The sequence below is a fragment of the Zingiber officinale genome, chromosome 6A (genome assembly GCF_018446385.1).
Source record: "Zingiber officinale cultivar Zhangliang chromosome 6A, Zo_v1.1, whole genome shotgun sequence".
Lineage (NCBI taxonomy): Eukaryota > Viridiplantae > Streptophyta > Magnoliopsida > Zingiberales > Zingiberaceae > Zingiber > Zingiber officinale.
In genome coordinates this window covers 98,621,683-98,644,381 of record NC_055997.1, presented here as the reverse complement: position 1 = coordinate 98,644,381, position 22,699 = coordinate 98,621,683, and the positions used below count along the sequence as shown (strand labels likewise).

Below are 22,699 nucleotides of genomic sequence, written 5' to 3'. Positions count from 1 at the left end.
ACATTCGGTCTTCTCCACTCGGGAATTACACATCCTGACTTGCCGAAATCACATATTCGATCTTTACTTTTCAAGAATTGTACATCCCGACCTTTGTCAGAATCCCACATCTAAACTTCAACCCGTCAGGAATCAAACATCTGACTGGGGTTAGCCAACCCTACACACTCGATAGCAAAGTTAAATAGCAACACATCTAATTTTAACTTATTTATCATTCATCAAAACTCGGATTTGACCATTAGTGCTGACTACACCAATAATCTCTCCATTTTTTATACAATGACAACTTAAGTTAAAGTTAGAAAAATAATGCAGAAGGAATAGCAATAAAAATTAAGCAAGTTCTGTTCCATTCTCTTAAGCATTTTAGGGTTAAGGCTTTTAAATTTTTAGTTTTTCTTATATAATCCTTATCCTCTCTTTTTGACATTCATCAAAAAATATGTAAGTATACCAAAGTATTGAAACACACAAGTGAGTATAAACATTTCAAAATAAGCATAAAAACTTATAGATTTATTGTAGGGAGGAGTTTAGTGTTTAAAAAAAATCACTTAATTTTGAAAATTAATTCAAAGTTTATAACATATTTTGAAAGTTAACTTTTGCAAAATAATTTCAAATTTTAAAGTTTTTACAGTAGCTTCTAAGATATTTTCAAACTGACTTTTCAAATATTTGAAGAGTGAGTTGCAAAGCACTTTTCAAAATAATTTTCAAAATAACCTTTTTCAACTATTTTCAAAATAAACTTTCGCTAAAAAAAATTCTAAGAATTCGAAAATTTTTAAAACATCCTTTAACTAAGATTTTTGAACGATTTTTAAAATATTTTAAATAAGAATTTAGAAATATTTTCAAAATACTTTAAACAAGAGTTTTTATCTTAGAAATATTTTCAAAATACTTCAAGTTATTTTGAGAAAAATAAAAATTCTAAGTAAAAAAAAATCAAAATAATTTTCAAACACAATCTTCAAATTCAAAAAATAAAAGTTTCAAAATATATTTTTGAAATTATCCTTCAAAAATCCTTCCCCTGAATATGATATTATTTAAAAAACATATTCATTTAGAAATTATCCTCAACTGTCTAACCATTTATTATTAATTGGTTGTCAGAAGATAACAGTGTTTACTTAGTTAATCAAGTTAAGTAAATATATCTAGTTAGTGTTTGACTAAGATGAATTACTTAACTTGATCACTGTCATTTTGGTATTTTTCACCCAGACTTATGTTGATGCACTGATATAAGCATCTGAAGTCCAGGCAATAGGCATATACATCTCACACCGTTCTAAGTTTGTGCATGCACAATCAAGTTAGACCTCTTGTGTTTGTCAGATGCCCGATTCCTAGATCTATAGGAACATGCTTTCTATGTATTTGATATAAATTAAGGCTAAAATTAATTTTGAAATACTAAGAAAATGAGAATTTTTAGAAAAATATAAGTAAAAAATTTTTACTATAATTTATAAATTACTTGAAAATATGTTTGAGAATAATAGTCCTAGTTTATCGTGCACATTCTCATTTGTCTTCGTAGATTATTGAATTCAAATTCTGGTAGTGGTTTAGTGAAAATGTCATCCAAATTTGACTTGGACTCAACATAGTTGAGTTTAATATCCTTTGACGATGTGATGTCACGCCCTGGGGGAGTCCCTGCCAGAGGAAATTTCAACAACATCTCCCCTATACGGATGACAATCTGAGACTTGATTACATAGCCCTCAAGGCCTCACAATCCTCGGCCAACATGACCGGAACATATACAATAAAATATGCTAAACAATCCATGTAGTTTATAATAATACCTACTCCGCTATAATGAGGAAAACACAACACAGCGGAAAAACTTTCGCAGTGGAAAACATGGGCAACATGCCCAAATCAAAATATAAAATCCACGAGTGCAAAGCGCACACATCAAGTATGTATACACATAACAAAAACAAAAGATCGAAAACAGTCACAATGTTGGGTGGGGACTAGCGACTGGAACCTCCTGACAGCTTCAACTTGAAATATGAATAAATCAACGACATGAGTTCAACAACTTAGCGGGTATCAAGTTGGCATGCATAGTAAATTGTAACAAACAATAATAATCATGGAGTACAATCTCTTGGACAATAACTGTAAATGCAAAACTGAAAGGCAAGAGAATCTGTACTCACTAGGACCTTCTACCTAGATATAAAGATAGTCAAACCAAAAGCAGCATGTCTCCTGTATGCATGTCAAACATATGCATCCACAAAAATACAACATCCAAAATGCAGCAATCACAAGCAATAGATGCAATCCATACATATGATGCAAAAATGTCCTGGTCACCCCTGATATCAGTCAGTCACCTCACACACGATGGTGAGGTCGAGTGGGTAGGGTTGTGACAACTGTGCACTCTACCATCACTACTCCTGAGTGACCAGTGGGCAAGATACTGTCGGAGTACTCCTATCCTCCTACCCCAAATCATAGTGGGGGAGCCTAAGCTCTCATCTCCCTGTGACATAGTCAAGGGGAGGGATAATTGTCCTACTATCACGCTGCAATCACACTACCCATGAGTGGACCAGCGGAGTCCTTGACAGAGCAACCTGTCGTAACACACCCTGCCTGATATACCACTAATCCATGAGTGGTTGTGTGTGCAGATCCATGTAACTGACGATGTGCTCAACAATAATAGAGTCGGCAATCGCTCAGCATGCAATCATGCAAGATGGTGCATGTCACTAAGCATGCAAATCCTGACCATATCCACCTCCATAAAGTATGTACCAAAAGGTAAATGGATCAAATAAAATGATCTAGGTACACATGTTAGGTATGACAAATAACTAGTCATGTACACAATAAAGCATGGTATGTCACTACCTCTATGAACATAAATGCACCTGGCAATAATCGAGAGGGTATAAAACATAAATGCAGAACAGATAAAAGTATGCAACAGACATCATATAATGACATACCAAAGTAAAGATAAACATAATCATTACTAGTAGCTATAACCTATTACGCATATCAAAATGACATTATCAAAAGGAATAAGTCAAGGTACCTGCCTAAAAATAGAGATCGTATCTGAAATAAATCCTACGTCGAGACGTCGTCTCGAATCAAAATCCTACAATCAATATATATATATATATATATATATATATATATATCCTTTGAATTAGATAGATAAATAAACTCCCCAAAATGAGTTAGGGAAAACCCTAGTCCTTTCATAAACACATTAGATTGCGCTAACACAAATCAATTTCTACCACTTACCCAAATCCGGAGATGGTTGAGGGTGTTTCACAGCTGACAATAGAGAGCTACTGCTGTCCCTCCCACTCCCTTCACTTACTAACCTAACAATCCAACCTATGAATCCATTAATTAACTTTATACTCCAAAGGAAAACTAAATTCAATAACCTTACCCCGAAACAGATCCGTAGCTATGAGGTGTTTGTGTTCTCCTCTTTGATTCCACCAAGGAAACACTGCTCCGATAGTGATCCTCCTCACCAAACTGGACAGAGCACAGATACTCCTTACTCGTGCTTGAAAATGCTAGCGTTGGTAGATCGGCAACAGTCGGCTGGATCAAAAAAAGGGTGTCGACGAGTTGTCCCACAGATGGTGCTTAGCGGCCATCAGGCATCGGCCACAGTGGTCGGTGGCAGCACGCAGGGAAGGGAGGATCGACGAATCAAAACTAGGGCTTGTATCCTTGCTCCTGGCCGAAGACCAAACCTGTGCAGAGGTGGTGCCTCAGCGAGCTAGGGCACGGATCGGCGGTGTCAATCCGTCGAGTGTTGAGCGACGCAAAGAGGAGGAGAAGTGGGTCGGCGTTGGTGAGAAGAATGGGTTTTGTACCTGCAGGAGAAGAAGCGTCGCGCGAGGGGAAGGCGATCGGGCTCTGGGAAGAGGGCTTCGACATCGCAGGAGCAAAGGGGAAGAGAAGGAGAGCCGGTGTCGCGAGAGGGGAGGAGGAGAGGGATCGGCTCGGGAGATAAAAAAAAAGAAAAATAAGAGAAAATAAGAAAAGTAAAATATTATAACCTTAGGTATTTTAATTAAACCCTAAGTTAAATTTCTCAATCAACTCCCATTTTGGGTATTCCAAACAGATTTTTTCTAAACTTATAAATTCATCCACTAAAAATACGTCATACGAGCTCCAAATTTTTTTTAAAAAATTTCAAAAAATTCCTTAAAATTCCAATAAGATTATTACTCAAATAATCTTATTATTAAATTATCATTTGGGTACCGTATTTTACATTCTCCCCCACTAATAAAAATTTGGTCCCCAAATTTTTGTTATTTACCATCAGCAAGTACTAACAATAGATAGATAATATAAATGCTGAACGGAAATTAATCCACATACCTCAAGTAAAAAGATGGGGGTATCAAGCTTGAATCGTATCCTCGAGCTCCCAAGTAGCCTCCTCGTCAGAATGATACTGTCATCCAACTTTAACCAGCCGGATAGTTTTGTTTCACAGCTGACGCTCTTTGTAGTCCAGAATCCGTATCGGAAGCTCCTCGTAGGTAACGTCAGGCTAAATGTGAACTGATATATCTGACAGAACGTGTGTTGGGTCGAGCACATATCTCCTCAGCATGGACACATGAAATACATCGTGTATGCCTGCCAGAGCCTGTGGTAGCGCCAGACGGTAAGCTACCGCTCCAATCCTTTTCAAGATCTGGAAGGGCCCAATGTATTGTGGAGCTAGCTTATCTCGGAGGCCAAATCTCTTCACCCCTTTTGTGGGTGAGATTCTCAGAAATACATGGTCGCCAGTAGAAAACTCCAGGGGTTTCTGTCTCCGATCAACATAGGTCGAAGTCATATGTTCCTAGACATGCATAGACAGATCTTCCCTAACCTACTATCATCCAAAATTTCTCCAGTGTTATTTGTCAAATTAAACTTTTGTCCTTTTTTAATCTAATCCTAATTATCCTCCCGGGTAAACTATTATTTTAGAGGTGTCAACTAATTTAGAGTCCCCTTGAATTATTGAATTTTTGTTTAAGTTTTAGATTTATGTTGATTTGGTTTGGTTCTACTTGCTTGGTTAGACAAGCTTTAGGAACCCTTTCTTTAATTTGTTAAGTTTAATTTAAGTAAGTTTTAGTTAAGGTTGAATTTATACTTTTAATTTTGAATTAATTAAGTTGGTTGAATTGTCCTTCTTTATATAGGTCCCTTAACAGCCGATTAGAGAGGGGTGAATAGCCCTACAAAAATAAAACGCAAACCCTTCTCAAGCTTTATAGCTTAATTAACTAACACTTGCATAAAAAGAAACTAATTAATTAGAGAAATAAAAAGAGGCAAAAAGAATTACTTGGTTGCAATCAGAGGATTGCTAATCCAAGGCAAGAGAAGCACATTATGAAGATCTCCTTTGGGCGGAGTAGCCTCTTACAATGTTGATGACTCACAAATAGTAGTAGAGCAAGAAAGGAATGTTTTACAAGTGTTATGTTTCACTACTAGGACCAGGGTCGTATTTATAGCCCTGGTCGGGGTGCCTGGAAGCATTTCAGATGCCTGGAGGGGGATAAAATTTTATCCCCATCGCAACGTAATGCGACACATGGAATTGTTGGTGCAGTGGGGCCGGCAAGAGGGGGGTGAATTGCCTGCAATCAAAAAATTATACCCTCCTCAAACTTTCAACTCTAAGATGAAGCAACACTAACAATTAAAGAAATTAACAGAAAAGAAAAGAGAGATGACTCAGCTATTTGACTTGGTTACAACCGAGAAGGTTGTTAATCCAAGGTGGTGGAAAGGCGCACTAAGAGAGTCTCCTTCTTTGAAGGCGGAGAAGCCTTTTACACTTTAAGAGCACAGAGGTTGCTTGAACAGAAATTACAGAGTTGATACTATATTCGTTGTGCTGAACAGCTACTCGAGACCCCATTATATAGGGGTTCCAAGACTTATCAGATAACCTGATTTTCAGGATCAGGTTTTGACTCGAGAGGGATCAGTCGACCGATCCCCATTGTACCTGCCCAGCCTTCCATCTAGGTGCAGTCTCTCTGGATCGAGCTTGGGTTCGGTCTACCGATCCTTGTGTTCAGTCGACCGATCAGCCAATGGTCTCTCTGAGCTGGCCCGATTAGTACGTTCGACTAAGTCTTCTAGTTTATCTCAGGTTCGGTCGACCGATCAGCCATTGGTTGCTGACGTGGCTGCTGATGTGTCTCTAACGGCTGGCTGCTGATGAAAAGGGGTTCGGTTGACCGATCAGAGGGTTCGGTCGACCGAACACTTGTCAAGTCAACTTCCCGGTTGACTTGCTCTGGTTCGGCTTGCTTGGGTGATTTCGATCATCCTGAATAGGGCTCACCCGAACCCAGTTCCCGGCCTTCTCCTCGAACAGTCTTCCGTCCTAGCTTTACGTCCCTCGAACGCCACACACGTTCTTCACGCCCACCGGTGTACTCTTATGCAATTCTCTCGTCCTTCGGACGCACCGAGCCCGTCGGCTCCCTTCCCGTGCCGTCCTTCTCGCTAGCTGCGTCTTCCGCTCGACTTCCTGCGCTCCTAAGTTCCTACACACTTAGACACAGGGATCATACAAATAGGACCTAACATAAACTTGGTTGATCACATCAAAACAACCACGGGGTCCAACAGGAATTTCAGATAAAACTCTAGTTCGGGCGCCCGAACTAGAAAGTCAACTTTTAGTTGACTTTTTGGTCTTGGTCTTCCACTCCGTTTCCGCTCGCTTGGCTCCGGGTCTTCTGCTCCGGCTCCACTCACTTGGGTGATTTCGACCATCCGGAATATGGCTCATCTAAACCTATTTTTCAGCTTTCAAGCAGTCTTCCGTTCTGACTTCTCCCCCTCGAAAACATCGCGCGTCTCCTTCTCGTCCACCAGCCTACTCTTTCACATCACCTTATTTCTTGGACGCACCGAGCTTGTCGGCTCTCTCTCGTGTCGTCCTTCTTGCTAGTTGCATCTTTCGTTCGACTTTCTACACTCCTAAGTTCCTACACATTTAGACACAAGGTATCAAAATAACAACAGGACCTAACTTGACTTGGTTGATCACATCAAAATCATCATGAGATACTTACAATCTCCCTCTTTTTGATGTGGGTCAACCCAAGTTAAGTTAGGGTAAATAAGATATTAAATTAGAGACATTAAATTAAAGGCATTGAATGAAATTGTAAGTTTTTTAATATTAAAGACATTAATATTAAATTGCAGTTTTTGAAAATTAGTAAATATGTAATATTTTTAAGAAATATATACCTCCCTATTTAACTAGTTTAAGTTAAAAAAAAAAAATCTATTTTTCAGATTTGAAAAAATCTGAAAATTTTAATAGAGTTGAATAGGCATTTATAAAGAAAAAAATTAACTTAAGTAGAAAATTTAATGTAATAATTTTTAAAAAAATTATAACAATTAACTATTTAACAGTTAGTTAATTAAATATTCATTCCAATAATTGACTTTTAGGCTGTGGCAAGACACTAGACCTTCTTGGATATTGAAATAACAACCACTTCTAGACAAATCATTTTAAAGAAATCAAATATTTAATCTTCTTTCTACAAATTTTAGCTTTCAAAAATATTTTAATTTATTCTAAGTAGGATTTGGGAACCCAATACAGGTTTCTTCCTAATCATGCATCTTTTAGGAATATATTTTAGTGATACCTTTCTAATTCGACCCTTATGGTATCGAAAATACCAATTTAGTCCTGGATAATTTCTAGAATATGAGCATGCATAATTTTTAAATTTTTCTATTTATTCCTTTAACTTAGCATTTTTCAATTTTTAATTTATCAAATTCCTCTATTAAGTATAATTTTGCTAACATTCTTTTTATTTCTAAATTTTCATTTTTTAACTTGTCTTTTTTAGTTTTCAATTTGCACATTGATTTTACCATTAATTTAATATCAAAGTCAAGTTGATTAAGTGGTAAGAGGTATACCTCACTTACCATGTCAGATTTGAAGCTTGATTCTCACCCTGCTTCGCTGCATTCATCTGAAGTCGCTCCCCCTTCATCGATGTTGGCTTCTGAGATGTTGTGTTCTTCGTGGCTAGTCATAAGTGCTAGACCAGCGTATGCTTCTATTTTTGACTCGGATGTTGAGCTTTCGTCCTAAGTGGCCTTGCGATTATTGTGCTTGTTTTGCTTGGGTCTCTTTTCTTTTTTCTTTTTGAGTTCCGGGTAGTCCTCCTTTATATGTCCTTTCTTTTGACATTGGTAGCATTGAACATTTCTTCTGTTTCTCGAATTCTTTCTGTTCTACATTTCTTTAAATTTGTTAGATCTAAAAAATTTCCTAAATTTTCTTACCATGTAGACTTCTTGGTCTCTTTTCGGATCTGAGTCTGATTCGGGTTCATCCTTCTTTGCAGCTCTGAGTGCCAAGTTCTGGCTTAACTCTTTACTTGATCCTACACATCTGGATTCGTGTAATTCTAAAGTCGAAAATAATTCTTCTAGTGTACTTACCTCCAAGTCCTTCGAGATATAGTAGGCATCAATTATTGAAGTCCATTTTGGAGTCCTGGGAAATGTATTGAGTGCGTAGCGTACTGAGACCCAGTTAGTTACTGTTTCGCCGAGGTTGACCAGTCCGGTGATCAGTTCCTTGATCTTTGCGTGTAGTTGGGCTACCTTCTCACCTTTTTCCAGACGTACATTTGTTAGTTGATTTCGAAGAAGATCTCATCATGCGAGCTTCGTTTCGGATGTGCCTTCATGGAGTTCCAGGAATTTCTCCCAGAGGTCTTTGGCCGACGAGTAGCTTTCGATACGGTTGACTTCTTAAGGCGGCAGCACACTCAGCAAGTGATATTCTGCTCTGCTGTTGACGAAGAAATCACTTTGTTCCTTCTTTGTCCAAAGATACTCATTTTTCTTTACACCTTGTTGATCTTTTGGAACTACAAAACCGTATTTAATAATTAAAAGAATTTCAAAATCAATTTTTAAAAATATCTCTATTCGGGCGTTTCCAGTGTGCGAACTCCCCCTCAAACTTTGGTGGGGCAAGGCTTGGTCCGACCATTGATTTTGCTTCAGTCAACTGTTAGTCTTTCTGAAGCGAACCTTTCTCTGATACCACTTGTAGGCTCCTTGACGACCGACTAGAAAGGGGTGAATAGCCCTTCAAAAATAAAATGCAAACCCTTCTTGAGCTTTACAACTTAATTAACGAACACTTGCATAAAAAGAAACTAATTAATTAGAGAAAGAAAAAGAGGCAAAAAGAATTAGTTGATTGCAATTAGAGGATTGCTAATCCAAGGCAAGAGAAACGCACTATGAAGATCTCTTTTGGGTGAAGTAGCCTCTTACAACGTTGATGGCTCACAAACAGTAGTAGAACAAGAAAGGAATGATTTACAAGTGTTGTGTTTCGCTACTGGGACCAAGGCTGTATTTATAGCTCTGGTCGGGGCAGTTGGAAGGGTTCCAGACGCCTGGAGGGGATAAAGATTTATCCCCGTCGCAACGGAAAGCAACACGTGGAGTTTTGGATAAAACTCTGGTCTGGGCGCCTAAACTAGAAAGTCAACTTTTAGTTGACTTTTTGGTCCAGGTCTTCCACTCCGGTTCCGCTCATTTGGCTCTAGGTCTTCCGCTCCGGCTCCGCTCACTTGGGAGATTTCGGCCATCCAAAATAGGGCTCATCCGAACCCATTTTCGGCCCTAGAGTAGTTTTCCGCTCTGGCTTTTCATTCCTCGAAAATGTTGCGTGCCTCCTTCTTATTCGCCAGTGTACTCTTCCACAACACCTCGTCCCTCGGATGCACTGAATTCGTCGACTCTCTCCCGTGTCGTCCTTCTCGCTAGCTGTGTCTTTCGATCAGCTTCCTGCACTCCTAAGTTCCTGCACACTTAGACACAAGGCATCGAAATAACAATATGACCTAATTTGATATGGTTGATCACATCAAAATCATCATAGGGTGCTTACACTTTAAAGGAGTGTATTTAATATTTTATTTTTAAAAACAAAATAATTTTATTAAGTTAATTGAATTATCTCTCTTTAAGAGATTATTTTTAATGCTTAAGTTTTATTAATTTTTAATTTTGAATAGGTTAAATTGTTTGAATTATATTTCTTTAAAAGTTTATCTTTAATATTTAACTTTTTATTAATTATTAATTTTTAATTTGCTAAATTTGATTTTGATTTTATGAAAGTGTTTGATTTTATCTTTTAAGTTTATATTATTAGATTAGTTTTATCTATATTGTTATCTTTACGATTTAATTTTTTATTAATTAAATTATCTTGGTTTTGGATAGAATTTTCTAAATTGTCAAATATTTTATTAAGGTATTTATTGATTTTATCTAAATCTATTTTCTCATTTTTAATTTTAAAATTAAATTTATTTTAATGTTTGAATTAATTATTTCTAAATTTTTATTTAATTTTAAAATTTCTAAATTAATTAATTCATTTGAATTGATTTAGTCAATGTTCTATTTGACTAGGTCAAGGTTGATGCCGGTTTGATCAAAGTATTGATTGACTTTATTAGCATCTAGATTATTTTGTAGTTCTGAATTTGAATCATGTAAATCTAGATTATCATGCACCATACTTGGGATAATTTCATATTTATCTAAAGTATCATGTAGATTATTTAAACAACAACTAATAGGGGTATTTTGGTACATTATACTAACCTTAAGCGCATCTCTTAATTCAGTAAGCTTCTCCGTTGAGTTGGACTTGAGTCTGGATTCGCTTTTGACTTGATCCTCTAGCTCCATCGGCTCCTCGTGAAGCTTGGTTAGCCGAGTCTAGAACTCATAGGCATCTCGATGTTCTCCAATTCTAGATGTGATTTCATTAGGTAATAATTTTACAATTGAATTTATTACTTTTCTATTGGATTTTGTGTGTTTGGGTTGATCGCCTCAGTGACATGTGTTGGTGCATGGCGCACCAGAATTGAACCTAAGTTTTGATGTTGTCAAAGGTTAAGTTAAGTCTTGTTATGATCTAACAAGTTGACTGAGTGTGCAGGCTATTTACTAAACTTGGGAAAGTCTTAGCAGATCATAGAAGCCAGATAGAAAGTCCAAGTGAGTCGAGAGGACCCAACACTTGGCAGGGAAGCTCGATATGCAACGACCACCCTTCTTACTACTACTACTCTCTAAGGATGACCGTTACTTAACTACTAACTCTACTTAATCGGTGTGATTAAAAACCACATGGAAACCCTACCGAAAAATTTCGGCAGAGTCTCCCCTGTACCGGTGACCATATTCAACAATACATGCAGTATATATACTCAGCCACAAGCGGCTGGAACACATAACAATCAACCACACAGTATAATAATTCTAACTCAACAACAATAAAGGAAAACTAATCCATACTCACAACTGAATAGCAAACACAGTATCAAGTGTCCTTATAAACAGTTATCAAATTTCCTTAACACATAAAGACTTAATTAACTCAAAGAACAAATCATAATTTATTTTATTCGTAAGGATCCCTAGGACTTCCATAGTGCAGACATCACACACCCCTCTTGCATCTCCTTGTCGCCTTCCTTCATATTAGCTTTCCTTTTTCTTTATCTGCAGTAGGAGAAAGTGCAGTCTATAAGCATAAAGCTTAGTGAGCGCTATCTAACTCACAAAAACTCGATATGCATGTATACAAATAAAAACATGCTAAAACTGAATGCTAATATGTAAAGCTACTCATGTTCATAAATAGCAAAGAAATCAACTAACAAAAAAGATAACATGTATAACTACTCATGCTCATAAACTAATAAAGAAAGCAAACTAACTGGAATGCTAACATATAAAGCTAAACATGCTCATCAACTAGCAAATAAATTGTTGGTGCGGTTAGCACTAACGGTCTAACTCAGGTTTTGATGAATAACAAATCAGGTTAAGTTAGGTTCGTCGTTATCTAACACTCTGATTGAGTGTGCAGGATAAGTCTAGCTAGGTCGACGGGCTGACCGGATAGCTGGCGAGAAGTCCAAGCGGGTCGACGGGCTGACCGGACGCTTGGCGAGAAGTCTAGCTAGGTCGACGGGCTGACCGGATAGCTAGCGAGAAGTCTAGCTAGGTCGGGCTGACCGGATAGCTAGCAAGAAGTCCAGCTAGGTCGACGGGCTGACCGGATAGCTGGCAAGAAGTCCAGACGGGTCGAAGGGCTGACCAGACGTCTGGCAGGTAAGTGAGGTAAGTCACTGGAGGGGAGTGACTGCGAGGACGTGTTCCCGGCGATCCGGCTTAGATCCATTTCGGATGTCTAAGTCGAGATCGTGACTAGATTCCGGTCTCGGAAAGTCGGAATCTAAGTCATACTAAGTTATGCTAATTCATACTATTGTAAATGTGCTAATAATCTGTTTTGCAGGATATATATTGCCTCGGACTAACTTTGTTTTGCAGGAAAAAGGAGATTTCTGGAACAAGGTGGTCCGGGCGCCCGGAAGGCAAATTATATCCAGCCGAGTCGTCGCTACGTGGAGCATCATGGTTTGTGCAGCTACGTCGCATTCCAAGCGCCCGGAAGGGATCCAGGCGCCCGGAACAGCATATAAAAGAAGCCCCAGGCAGGAGCTTCATCAACAATGTTGGTGCAATATCCCTTAGGTCAAGGTTGACTGTGTTGGTGCAACCTTAGGTCAAGGTTGACCCGACTCGAGTTGACTTGACTCGAGTTGTATTTTGATGTTTGACTTGGGAAGATTGTTGATGCAACCTTAGGTCAAGATTGACCTAGTTGAGTTGCATGTTGATGTTTGACACTCGTGGAAGAGTTGTATTCTTGATGTGAGACAAGAATAGATGGTTGGGAGATTATTGGTGCAACCCTAGGTCAAGGTTGACCTGGTTGACCTGAAAAGTCCAAGTATGGAGACTTGGCAAACGGAAAAGTCCAAGCAGGGAGCTTGGCACGCGAAAAGTCCAAGTATGGAGACTTGGCATCGAAAAGTCCAAGCACGGAGACTTGGCACGGGGAAAAGTCCAAGGGTAGCTTGGCACGCGGAAAGTCCAAGTATGGAGACTTGGACGGGAAAGTCCAAGCAGGAGTTTGGCACGGAGAAAAGTCCAGTGAGTGAAGCCAGGCAGTGGAAAGTCCCGTGAGTGAAGCCAGGCAGTGGAAAGTCCCGTGAGTGAAGCCAGCAGGAAAGACCTAGTGAGTGAAGCTAGGCAAGGTGAAAACCGTGAAGCGGTGAAAATCCTAGTGAGTGAAGCTAGGTGAAAGGGAAAGTCCCGGTGAGTGAAGCAGGTGAAAGTCCCGTGAGTGAAGCTGGGAAAGTCCTAACTGGATGTTAGGCGGTGTGGAAATCCCGTGAGTGAAGCGTGAAAGTCCCGTAAGTGAAGCTGCAGGAAAATCCAGATGGATCGGGATGATCGGACATCCGGTGTTGAGGAAAGTCCAAGTAGGTCAAAGGATTGACGGACACTTGGGGAGTTCTAGCAGTCAAGGGAGTGACCAGATGCTAGGGATGAAGTACCAATAGGTCAAGGTTGACCGATATTGGTTTGGAAGTCTTGGGACTTGGTTTGGGCCAAACTCGGATCGGTCACCGCATCGATCCGGATACTTGTTTGTTCGATCGGTCCGTGACCGATCGATATCAACAAGCTCTGTTATTCGATCGGTCCGACCGATCGCCAGTTTAACAGAGGCAAGAGAGGCAGCCGATCGGTCCATGCATCGATCGATGTCCCGATCGGTCGGGGACCGATCGAGACAATGTCGCCGGACCGCATTTATGCCCGGCTGGCCCTCGCCATCATGCATCATCCGGTCGCCTATGCCGAACAAAGGCTGGCGCATGGAAATTCGACATGGCGGCTCTGGGTTCCCGCGCGCTGGCCCGCAGGTTATAAAAGGAGATCAAGGCTTTCGTGCTTGCTTCTTCTTCCTTCTTCTTCTTCTTCCTGTTCTAAGTGCTGCTGTGCTTGAGCTTTGTTGAGCTCCTCTGAAGCTTCGCGTGAGTTTCATTCTACGACTGGGTCAGCTGCTGCTGCTCGCTCTTCCGTGAAGTTGCTGCTTCGTCAACGGAAACCAGTCGAAGGCAAGCTAGCGTTTGTTTTTACATTCATATTGCTCTTGCTTCTTGCTGTATTTCTTGTACACTTATCTTGCTGTGGCAAGAGACTTTGTGGTGAGGTTTCTCCACCCACAAGGAGTATATTATTAGCCGGTTCTCCGGGGACTCATCCACCGACGGATTGATAGGGCTCGTCCACCTCACGGACACGCCGAGGAGTAGGAGTTCATCTCCGAACCTCGTTACATCCATCGAGTTTGAGGTTTGATTTCTTTCTTTGTCGCTTCTATTGTTTTATTTCCGCTGCGCTAACTCGACATTGTAGAAAGAAACGATCGATTGGGGTCGGCTATTCACACCCCCCCTCTCTAGCCGTACGAAGGATCCTAACAGACTGGTTTGACCAAGCTTGAGTCTTGGTCATAGTTTCGATGTTTGACAATACATGTAGACACATGGACAATGCAGGTGCAGTTGTTCATATGGGGAGATTCTGATCAGGGACTGATCAGTGTGAATGAAGAAGAGTCAAGTAGGTATACCTGACTGGATGGAAATCCTGGTGAGTGAAGCCAGGTGAAAGTCCTAGTGAGTGAAGCTAGGCAGATGGAAATCCTGGTGAGTGAAGCTAGGTGAAAGTCCTAGTGAGTGAAGCTAGGCAGATGGAAATCCTGGTGAGTGAAGCCAGGTGAAAGTCCTAGTGAGTGAAGCTAGGCAGTATGAAAATCCTGGTGAGTGAAGCCAGGTGAAAGACCTAGTGAGTGAAGCTAGGCAGATTGAAAACCCTAGTGAGTGAAGCTAGGTGAAAGTCCAAGTAGGTCAAGAGAGTGACCGGATACTTGGCATGAAAGAAAAGTCAAAGTGGGTCAAAGGGATTGACCGGACACTTGGTGAGGGAGTCCTAGCAGGTCAAGGGAGTGACTAGACGCTAGGCATGACGTACCAACAGGTTAAGTTTGACCGGATGTTGGTTTGGGAGGTTTGGGACTTGGTTTTGGGCAAAAACCAAGCTCTGGATCGATCAGTGGATCGATCCAGACCTTTCCCAGCGAACAGAAAGCCTCTGGATCGATCCGACGCTGCTGCTTCGCGCGATAAGCGCTGGATCGATCCGTGGATCGATCCAGGCATTTTTCCATAGCACAGAGGCACTCTGGATCGATCCGTGGATCGATCCAAAGCCTCCCCGATCGATTGGGAATACTCGAATCGATTGGGATCCGACCGTTGCGTCGTATTTGAGCCGCAGGCGAGCGTTGTCTTCGGCAATCACTTCACAGATTCATTTCAGATCTTCACCAGCTCCTCCACAACTTTTCTCAAGCTCGAGATCGCCAGTTCTTGAAGGTTCTTGGAGGCTCTTCCAAGTCAAGAGGCGGATCAAAGCAAGAAGAAGAAACTAGGGTTAGGGTTTGTGCACTCATTGTAAGCTTGTAAGCTTGTATTTCTTTACTACCCTTTCTTCTTCTTGTATTGAGTCTTATAGGGCTTCTCCGCCCTTGGTAGTTACCATAAAGGAGAGTTTCATTAGTGGAGGGTGCGTGCGTTGTGTGGATCCTTGGATTAGTCACCTCCCTTGGAGGTGGATACCAAGTAAAATCCAAGTGTTAGCGTGTTTGTATTTGTTTCTTTGTATTTCCGCTGCGCATCCTTGAAGAAACAAGCAACGCCGAGCAACGAGCGAGCGAAGAGCTATTCACCCCCCCCCCCCTCTAGCTACTTTTCAGTCCTAACAAACAATTCATCTGAGAACTCTTCTACTGCTGGTCTTGCTGCTCGACGTTCAGTGCGACGCCAACAACGCTCCGACAAAGTGCTCCTTCAGTTTTTATTTAATTTCCTTGTCGGTATTGCTTTATTTTCACTAGCATTTCCTGTATTCATTCTGTAATCATATTTCGATTTGTTAGTGATTGCCCAACGAAAGTGGTCAAGGACCACGGGCCTTCGAGTAGGAGTCGTCACAGGCTCCGAACGAAGTAAAAAACATTTGTGTCTATTTTACTTTTCCGCTGCGTTTATACTCTAAGTTTTCGAATCGATATTCACCCCCCCTCTATCGAATCTAACGGTCCTACAAGTGGTATCAGAGCAGGTACCGCTCTGATTTGGTGCAACCACCAATCAGACTGGGGGTGAAATTCTTTCTTTTTCCGGTCTTCAGTTTTACACTCAAAACTCCAAACTGGTTTATAATTTTCTATATATTTTTTTTGCTAAATTGGTGCAACACCAATCTAGATTTTTTTTTTATTTTCTCTTCCCGCACTACTAATCCAAGACTAAGTCTTGGGATTTTTTTTGGTTATTTATCTGTGTACAGGATGTCCCAACAAGAAGGCTTCAGCACAGTACGACCTCCACTTTTCAACGGGGATGATTTTCCGTACTGGAAGAAGCGCATGGAGGTCTACCTCAAAACAGACTTCGACCAGTGGATGAGCGTTACGAGGCCCTACAAAATTCCAGCAGACACTTCCGGGAATATATTGGATCCTGAAGACTGGACAGCTGATTTGAAGAAGAAAGCATCAACAGAAAATAAAGCAATCAACACTCTACAGTGCGGATTAACAAGAGAAGAACTAAACAGAGTCGGTCCACACAAAAACGCTAAAGAGCTGTGGGACAAATTGATCGAGCTGCACGAGGGAACGAGCGACGCCAAGGTAACCAAACGAGACTTGCTCTTGAATAAAATTTTTAATATAAAAATGCAGGAAGGTGAAACGGCGAATCAGCTCCACGCGAGGATCAAGGATATCCTCAACGGGCTTCATGCGATAGGCCACCAGATGGATAATAGAGACTTAATAAGGTACGCATTAAACGCCTTTCCACGTAATAGTTTGTGGGCATCAATAGTGGATGCCTACAAAATTTCTAAGAATCTTTCTAAATTAAAATTAGATGAGCTTTTCTGTGAATTAGAATTACACGAACAAACTAATGCTGGAGCCGAGAAAGGTATAGCTTTATTTGCAGGTTCCTCCAAAGAAAAGAAAAGCAAGCCTGAATTTGAAGAAGACTCCGACCAAGACTCCGAAGACGAAGAACACCTGGTGAACTTGGTAAGAAAAATGTTCACCAGGAGAAAGAGGAGCTTCAGCAAAAAGGATCTTCAAAAGATCAGCTCTCCTTCAGAACAAAAGAACGTGACTTGCTACGGCTGCAATAAAAAGGGACACTACAAGAACGAATGCCCAAAACTGAAGTTCGACAAACCAAAGCCAACCAGAAAGAAGGCACTCAAAGCAACGTGGGACGACTCCTCGGACGAATCAGAGGAAGAAGAGCAGAAACATCAGAGCCACCTCGCACTGATGGCCCGCGAAGACGAAACAGAAGACAAGTCGGAAGATGAAGACGGGTCTGAACCTGAAACAAGCCACGAGTCCATACTCGTTTCTGAAGGCCCGAATGAGGTATATTTTAATTTAAACAAATTTTTTTTTAGAATTATTTCCTGTTTAAATAGTAAATTAACCAAAATAGAAAATGAAAACAAATCACTTCTTGAGGAAAATCAAAACCTCAAGGAACAAATCAAAAATTCAAATCCAACTCAAGATCTAACACTTGAGGAGGAGAATTTATCACTAAAAAATGAGATCAACAGTTTAAAAGGAATGTTAGAAAAATTCATAACAAGATCAAAAAATCTTGACTTAATCCTGAACAATCAAAAAGCATGTTATAATAAAACCGGACTCGGATACAAGTCAAACTCAAATAAAACTTTTAAGTCGTTAATAACTCAATACAAATCAACTAATCAAGCGTGGGTTCCGAAAGCGTGCTTAACCACGCAAGTAGGACTCAATCAATATTATATACCTAAAGAAAAAATACATTATATAAAATCAAATAAACCAAACCAAAATCCAAAATGCAAACCTAAATCAAATTCAAAATCTAAACAGTTTAAAAATCAACAAAATTATCACCAAGTTAACCATGACTATAAAAAGAATCGACACAAGCCTAAAATCAAAATTTATTAAAGGCCAATAATTCAGGGGGAGGCTCCAGAATAGCTGGCACCTCCAAAACTAACTTACCCGACAGGGTAACCCAAAATTTACCAACCCGGCAGGGTAATTAAGATTAGTTAAAAAGAGACCAAGTTTAACTTGAATCATGGTACTGGTGAAATTTTTGGATGATAGTACGTTAGGGAAGCTTGGGCATCGCATGTCTAGAAAGATATGGCTTCGATCTGGTGCATTTGGCCAAGTGGAACTGACCGAAGCTACCCTTAAATGAATCCTAACCAGTTAGACCAAGATTTAGTACTAAGTTCCGTGGATAGGACTATTCGAAAAACCTCGAAAGGTTGGTTACTTCTAATGATGTCCATGTGACTCACCAAGCTTAGAAGTTTATCCGAAGAATGCCTATTTGTGGAAACCAAAACTAAATCTGAATCTAACACACGTTAAACCAAAACTCCATAATTAAAAATCCAATTTCATCTCACGAAATCATAGGATTCCCTGATTGATAATATAGATCGGGTGAGATGAATAAGGCTAAAATTTTAATTTTAAACTTAAAAATTAATTTTAAACTTAAAAATTAATTTCAAAATTTTAATTTTAAACTTAAAAATTAATTTCAAAATTAATTTTAAACTTAAAAAGTAATTTCAAAATTTTAATTTTAAACTTAAAAATTAATTTCAAAATTTTAATTTTAAACTTAAAAATTAATTTCAAAATTTTAATTTTAAACTTAAAAATTAATTTCAAAATTTTAATTTTAAATTTAAAAATTAATTTCAAAATTTTAAATTTTAAACTTAAAAAAAAAAATTTAATTTCAAAATTTTAAAATTTAAACTCAAAAAAATTAATTTCAAAATTTTAATTTTAAATTTAAAAATTAATTTCAAAATTTTAAAATTTAAATTAAAAAAAAAAATTAATTTCAAAATTTTAAATTTTAAATTTTAAATTTAATTTCAAAATCTTAATTTTAAACTTAAAAATTAATTTCAAAATTTTAATTTCAAACTTAAAAATTAATTTCAAAATTTTAATTTTAAACTTAAAAATTAATTTCAAAATCTTAATTTTAAACTTAATTTCAAAATCTTAATTTTAAACTTAATTTCAAAATCTTAATTTTAAACTTAAATTAATTTCAAAATTTTAATTTTAAACTTAAAAATTAATTCCAAAATTTTAATTTTAAACTTAAAAAATTAATTTCAAAATTTTTAATTTTAAACTTAAAAAATTAATTTCAAAATTCTAAACTTTAAAAAAAAAAAAAACTATTTCAAAACTTAACTTCAAAACCTAATCCAAAAAAAAAAAAATTAAAAACCAGGGGCGGGTGCCCCTAGTATTACCCTCCGGGGCGCCCGGAAAGGGATCCGGGCGCCCCGCCCTAAATCAACCCCGGGCGCCCGGAAGGGATCCGGGCGCCCGGAGTCCCCTATAAATAAGGGGCAGCAGGCGCCCCCAACCTTTGCCCCACCAATTTTCACTTTTGCCAAGGTTCACTCCGAACCTCAGTGCGAAAGTACTTTAAATCAAAATTTTCTTGCGGTGAAGACGCTGTTGCGATTCAACCGAGGTCGTCAGATCTATATTTGTCGATGGCTCCTCGGTAAAAATTCTTCCCCTCTCTAAAATTTTATTAGAATTTGTCTTCTCATTTTTTTCTTAGAATATTTTATTATATATATACAGTAGGAAACGAACAAATACTGGTGCTGGACCCTCCAATGCTAGCACAGACCCTAGGTTTCCCACAGACGAACTTAGGATTAAGTTTGAGTCAACTATTTATAGGGCCATTAGGACTACCTGCATAGATAGGTCGTTCTTTTTAGTTTCATGTCCCTCCGTTTTAGAGGTTATAGACCACTATAACTTAAGGAACCTTGTAGAATGTACCAGTCCAATAAACATAAGTCTGTGTGCCGAATTTTGCAATAACCTAGTAAAAGTAGACGATCTCACCTATACCACTAGGGCAGCGGGCACTGATATCACATTTTCCCCTACGACTATCGGAGAGTTTTTAGAGTTGCGTCCATCTACCTGTTCCTTTTTGTGCTATCCTCCCAGGGATCTACCATTCGGAGATCCCTACTCACATATTACTCTCGATACGATTTATTCGTATTTTTTTAGGGGAGAGCGAGATCCCATTGTGACACAGTTTAGGTCGGTAGAGCTTCGGGTCCAAGACTACGCTCTCTATAGAGTCTTAGTCCTTTGCATTTTACCACTGACTACTCGGGACATCGCTGTGATGCGCCCATTCCATTCATTCTTACTCTATGCCCTGAGTCATAGGTTAGATATTGATATCAGCCTACATATCTTCTCCACCATTATCTACTCGGCTGGATTCGTGACCGATAGACGAGTCCACATGCCATTTTGTCACATTTTGACAGCCTATATGTCCTCGTTGCACATTGATATCACTAGAGGAGACATTGCCCATATGACCGAGTTCGATGTTATAGCAGCTCGGAACTTCTCCCTAGCTGGTGTCCAGATAGATAGGGTGACGGGACTATGTCTTGGCGGAGGGGGGCACAGCACCAGCCCGATCCAGACGCACAGGTGGACGAGTTCATGCTCGCACTATTTCCATAGGAAGCCGCACATGCTCCACCACCGCCCCCAGCTCGAGCACCACGGCATGCTCCCCGCACTCTAGCCGACCGTATGACCGGACTAGAGAGAGCTATGGCAAATCTCCAGCAGGAGAACTCAGATTTTCATCGGGACATTCGGTGAGAGGTTGCCGAGTTACGAGCTGCCGGGGATACCCGACACACTGAGCTGATGGCGCTTCTCCGATCCTTGGGATCTGGACCACCCCCTTCATCATCTCAGTAGATCTAGTTATGACTCACTTCTGTAGCTACACCACCTGTAAAATATTTTGGATCTATCTAGTGATATTTCAGACTTACATTGATTATGTTCTATCTTTTTTCAAAAAATACTTTCAAAAATGGTTTTATCAAATTATAAGTTAAACTTGTTTGTTTTCAAAACTTTCCATTTTTAGATTTCAAAAACAGTTTTGGCCTTAGACTAGTTTTGAATCCTTAGAAAGCATGTACCCATAGGTCTAGTTTTTGAGCATCTCACCAACACCTTAGGTTTACCTTGCTTGTGTTTGACAAACATAGAAAGGGGTGAGATGCATAGGCCAATTGTCTGGACTTAAGATGCTTATTTCAGTGCATCAGCATAAGTCTGGACGTTAAATACAACTCAGATATTAATCAGATTAAGTTGATCAGTCAAATCAACTTAATCTGACTAACCAAGTGAAAGCTACTATCTTCTGATAGTCAGTTAGTACCTAACTGGTTAGACAGCTGGTTAAATTTAAGTATCAAGTTCAGGGGGAGAGTTAACTAAAATTTTGTGTGTTTGAAAAATGTTTTATGTTTACAAAAAGTTAAACTTAACTAAGTGTTTAAATTGGAAGATTAATTCCACCTAATTTTCAAACCTGATTTAAAAAGTTGACTATTAAACTTTACAAATTAGCCTTAAAAATTTATTTTGGCAAAATTTAATCTCACTTAATTTTTGCTTTGTTTTGAAAAAGTGAAGTTGAAAATTTACCTTTTGAAAAGTAAATGTTACTTAAACCGAAATTTTTTTTGAAAAGTTGAAAAACCTGATTTAAAAATTTTACACGCCTGAAAGGTTAAAACTTGATTAACTTTATATTTTTCAAAATTCAACTTGTCTCCCCCAAGACAACTTGATTTTAATTTTTTTTACTTGGATTTTTTTCTTGAATTTTTGAACCAAACTCAGATATTTTTCAAGATCAGCTGTTTTACAGTAACTCTACACTATGTGTACCCTTGTTTTTTTTTATGAATGCCAAAGGGGGAGGGTTAGGTGGTTAAGTTAGAGCAACTAAATGCAAACTTGAAAAACTAACTTAAAAACCTCGAAAATCATGCTTGATTTTTGCATATATTTATCACTAACTTAACCAGGTTGTCATTCCATCAAAAAGGGGGAGATTGTTGGTGTGGTTAGCACTAACGATCTAACTCAGGTTTTGATGAATGACAAATCAGGTCAAGTTAGGTTCGTCGTTATCTAACACTCTGATCGAGTGTGCAGGATAAGTCCAGCTAGGTCGACGGGCTGACCGGATAGCTGGCGAGAAGTCCAAGCGGGTCGACGGGCTGACCGGACGCTTGGCGAGAAGTCTAGCTAGGTCGACGGGCTGACCGGATAGCTAGCGAGAAGTCTAGCTAGGTCGGGCTGACCGGATAGCTAGCAAGAAGTCCAGCTAGGTCGACGGGCTGACCGGATAGCTGGCAAGAAGTCCAGATGGGTCGAAGGGCTGACCAGACGTCTGGCAGGTAAGTGAGGTAAGTCACTGGAGGGGAGTGACTGCGAGGACGTGTTCCCGGGAAGGGAACATTAGGCGTCGATCCGGCTTAGATCCATTTCGGATGTCTAAGTCGAGATCGTGACTAGATTCCGGTCTCGGAAAGACGGAATCTAAGTCATACTAACTTATGCTAATTCATACTATTATAAATGTGCTAATAATCTGTTTTGCAGGATATATATTGCCTCGGACTAACT

The 22,699-nt window shown here is 39.3% G+C and overlaps 1 long non-coding RNA gene across 1 annotated transcript; it reads right to left on the bottom strand.

Annotated features, from left to right (window-relative positions):
• Positions 1-2,716: 2,716 nt before the first annotated feature.
• LOC121994224 lies at positions 2,717-4,041 on the bottom strand. The gene is made up of 3 exons (XR_006115646.1): positions 3,894-4,041; positions 3,455-3,796; positions 2,717-3,383 (listed from the first exon to the last, which is right to left on the bottom strand). It is a non-coding gene; the product is annotated as an uncharacterized LOC121994224 (long non-coding RNA).
• Positions 4,042-22,699: the final 18,658 nt, after the last annotated feature.